The sequence below is a fragment of the Grammomys surdaster genome, unplaced genomic scaffold (genome assembly GCF_004785775.1).
Source record: "Grammomys surdaster isolate TR1022 unplaced genomic scaffold, NIH_TR_1.0 116961, whole genome shotgun sequence".
NCBI lineage: Eukaryota > Metazoa > Chordata > Mammalia > Rodentia > Muridae > Grammomys > Grammomys surdaster.
Genome location: NW_021613982.1, coordinates 1079 through 5470, shown reverse-complemented (window position 1 = coordinate 5470; position 4392 = coordinate 1079). Strand labels below are relative to the sequence as shown.

The 4392-nt window shown below is 40.8% G+C and overlaps 1 pseudogene; it reads left to right on the top strand.

Moving 5' to 3' along the window:
- The first annotated feature begins 2708 nt into the window (after nt 1-2708).
- Nucleotides 2709-3769, top strand: LOC114635739 (annotated as a pseudogene).
- The last annotated feature ends 623 nt before the right edge of the window (nt 3770-4392 follow it).

Sequence of the window (4392 nt, the reverse complement as noted above, 5' to 3'; positions counted from 1 at the left end):
ATAATAAATAAGCAATATACAAGAAAATATTCTTTTATCACTCACTACGTGGTCTGGATCATGTCACAAGGATTTTTTGAGACTTTTTTAAAATTTGAATTTAGCAGAATTCTCAGTACTCATGGAATGGTTAGACTTATTTTTAATAAATTATCTTTGTACTAATTTCACAGCTATTGGTGTTTTTCTTTTCAGGAAAATACGAATAGAATAAATTAATTACTTTCAATAAAAATGAAAAGGATCAACTTCCAACATTAATAGTCATTTATATAGAGAAGAAAACTATGGAAAGAGAGACTTTTGAGCTACATTTAATACTAAAACTCATAAGTGTTTTTGAAAATTAAAAAAAGAAAATCTGATCTATTAAGAATAATGTTAGTAAAGAAGAAAAAATGAATTGGAAGAATAAGTTTCACAGAAATGTTAGAAAAGTAATCAGTAATACTTCATGAAAGTTTGTTTAAGTTATTTACCAACAGACTGTAAATACATTTAAAATAAATTATGTATACTTCATTTAAAATGAATAAATTCTCAAATTTGACAGTATATTTGTCAGGAGCCATAATAGGACAAGCTAATAATTGGCAGTTGATCATCCTGAAATGCTTGCCTCGGATTATTATCTGCGACAAGTGTGCCACATCAGCAAGGCTATGTTAGACATATTTTAGGAAAGATCCTGCTATTAATATGCTTTTCCTATTGTTATTATCATTATTAAACATATATAACAATCACTAAGCAATAGCACTCCCCTTTGGAGCAGATCTCTGCAGACCCACAAAGATGTACTGTTTTGTAGTAATTCTATATAGACAAATAGATGACTTCTTAAGTCTTAATGATGATCCTACAAGAATTTCTAAAATTATATCAATGATTATTTAGCTCTTTTTATAGTGGGACTGATATTATGTCCCTTTCTGATAGTCAAAACTGCTATGAGAACTTTGCCAGTCTCCGAAGTGTCATCAGTTAACAGCACTTAGATAGTAACCAGACAATCTTCTGCTCAGAGCACATTCCAAGGTGGTTGTAAAACAATTAACCATAGGTCACTAAAAGGGAACTCACGATTTATTATAGGTGCTAGAACAGAAGAGAAAATATTGCCTGGGTTTATCTATACAAAACTTCACTAATTTCTTAGTTATAGTTTTAAACCTTCAGTGAACCTGTGGAGCTAAACAGGTGATGGATGTTTAGTCAGATAATTACTCCTAATGGATATGCATGTAAACATTCTCTGTTGTAAACTTCTTTTTCAATTTATGATTTGAATTTTGGTGTGAACTTGTGATGAACTTTGTAACATGTGATCAGGTACTCTGAATGATGTATAAGACAAAGGGACAGGGACGTTCCTTAGCGACTTACTTTCTCTTTCTCACTCGCTTCTCTTCACTTCACTTTCTCTCTCTCTTCTCTCTCCCTCTTCTCTCTCCTCTCTCCCTTCTTCTTTCTTCCCTGCTTAGATTCTTTCCACTTAGAATTTTTCCTTTGTTAGAATGTTTTACCTTTCCCTACTTTGTCTCTTAGCTAGCTTTCGTAGGAAACTTGTTACACTTAGTAATAAACTACAATAACTTCTTTAAGTGTCTTTTCTTCTGCAACCTCAAACCAACAGACCTAAGTTAAAGCCTGGCAGTGCCTACAGAGAGAGTACTAAGAATATTTGCCTAATTCTCTGCTGTCCCTCGGCTGAGGTGTTAAGTGCCAGAAACTGCAGTTTCTAGACAGAGGATACCAGAGGGCAGGCCAGCTACAGTAGCCTAACCCTAGGTCTTACCCACTGCCGACGCTCTTCCCATCCCCTCGGCTGCCTCAAGAAGAACCGACCTGAAGAGAAGAAAGAAGATCACCTTCTCCTCCCACCAAGCCGGGTACAGCTCCCGGCATATATTCATAGTAGTGATGATTTATTAAGGGTATTATTCATTTCAGGGATCAAAGGCTTGTATATTTTATTTCATTTAATTATTCTAACACATTTGTAAAACTTTTATTCTGATTCTCAAATGGAGAATCAGATTTGATGATTTTCATTAATTTATACAAATGTCAAATGTCAGATATCAAGAGATTACTTACAATTAAAGAATATTTTTTCAAAAGTGCACTAAATGGCCTGTCAAATCCAGAATGAGAACTGTGGAGACAATGAATATTTGCTTTAAGCCAACAGAAAATATATAAATTGACATAGGCAGCCACATTTCAAAATATAATTACAGTAAATCTTAAATTTTACAAAGTTGAGCTCTGAACTGATATTTAACTTTCAGCAACTTCCACTTCCCTCTTCATGATCAACTTACCTATGATTATATACAGCTTCTCAGAACAGCTAGAAGAAGTGATACAGTGTCCATTGTTATTTCTTTAAAAACTTCCTCCCCCAGGAAACAAGTCTGGGATTCATTGTAAATGTTTTCACCCGTATTTTCTCATTTCATCCAGAGTGTATTCCTTTGATTGCTGAGAGATAAGGCAGAATTAAGGTGGACATAGAAACAGTTTCAGGAGATGTTTTAAAATAATTATGGTTTTGCTTCTATTAAGGGTGATATACCTTCTGTTGAATACCTCTTGCAAAATGGAAACGGTCCAAATGTTAAAGATCATGCTGGGCGAAAGCCTGAGACTCTTGGAGCCAGGGACGCAGCAGGTTGCCGGAGTTGCGCCACCAGAACGCAGGGATGAAGCCAGGTTTCAGCCCCCGTGAGGGCGGCTATGGTGGCAGAGGTGGCTTTGGTGACAGAGGAGGTAGAGGAGGAGGCCGAGGAGGACGAGGAAGCTTTGGCAGTGGAGGTTGAGGTCGAGGTGGAGGAGGTGGTGGCTTCAGGGGACGAGGAGGTGGAGGTGGCCGAGGTGGAGGCTTCCAGTCTGGGGGCGGCCGGGGTTGAGGTGGTGGCCGGGGAGGCAAGAGATGAAACCAGTCAGGGAAGAATGTGATGGTGGAGCCACATTGACACGAAGGTGTCTTTATCTGTCTCGGAAAGGAGGATGCCCTTGTCACAAAGAACCTGGTCCCTGGAGAATCTGTGTACGGAGAAAAGAGAGTCTCTATTTCAGAAGGAGATGACAAAATTGAGTACCGAGCCTGGAACCCCTTCCACTCCAAGCTCGCAGCAGCAATCCTGGCCAGTGTAGACCAGATCCACATCAAGCCGGGAGCCTCTACCTGGGGCAGTCTCAGGCACCACCGTCTCCCACGTCTCTGATATTGTCGGCCCGGATGGTCTGGTCTACGCAGTTGAGTTCTCCCACCTCTCTGGACGTGACCTCATCAACTTAGCCAAGAAGAGGACCAACATCATTCCTGTAATTGAAGACGCTCGGCACCCACACAAATACCGCATGCTTATTGCAATGGTGGATGTCATCTTTGCCGATGTGGCCCAGCCAGACCAAACCAGGATTTGTGGCCCTGAATGCCCACACCTTCCTGCGGAATGGAGGACACTTTGTGATTTCCATTAAGGCCAACTGCATTGACTCCACAGCCTCATCAGCAGAAGCTGTGTTTGCATCCGAAGTGAAGAAGATGCAGCACGAGAACATGAAGCCCCAGGAGCAGCTGACACTGGAGCCTTATGAGCGAGACCACGCTGTGGTCGTAGGTGTGTACAGGCCCCCTCCCAAGGCGAAGAATTGAAACTCAGAGCTGGCTGGAGTGAAGAAATGTGTGTTGCTACCGTTGCACATGTGGCTTTTGATTTTTTTTGAGGGGGGGGTGTTGTTTTGTTTTTCTATTAAAAGACTCATCTGTCAAAAAAAAAAAAAAAAGAACCTGGTGTAATTGTTTTCCCTTCCGCATCTCAGACATCCAATGGCTCCTGAGAAACCACACTTCTTTTCTAATAGCCTCATTGGCTTCCCAGGACAGACAGACAACCATTACCCCAAAGATAAATTCCTGCAGCCCCACCAGTCTTTAGGTGACTTCCTCCTCCACTGTCCTCTTGGTCTGCTATCCCAAGGCCCACAGCTTTTACAGATGGAGAGCCACAGGATGCTCTCTACACAGTATACTAAAGAGACACTGGCTCTGAGTCACATTTTTCCCCCTCACAGATGAGTCTCCCCGGTTTAAAGAACTGTATTCCATCTTCCTGGTTTTAACATATCTAAAAGAACCAGCTAGTCTATGCTCAGACAGCACTTATACGGTCAGCTTACACCCGTGACTAGCCTGCTCTTATGTCAGACCTGGTGGTGACTCTTTTTCCCAACTATTAAGATTTCAAAAATATTTTAAACTAGAACATATCATATTTTTAGTCAGCCATGTGTAGTCACACTCATCCCTCCAGATCCCTCTCCGATGGCAACACATCAGCCGGTAGATTGTCACAACTGGGGATTTTACTCTGTCACCCC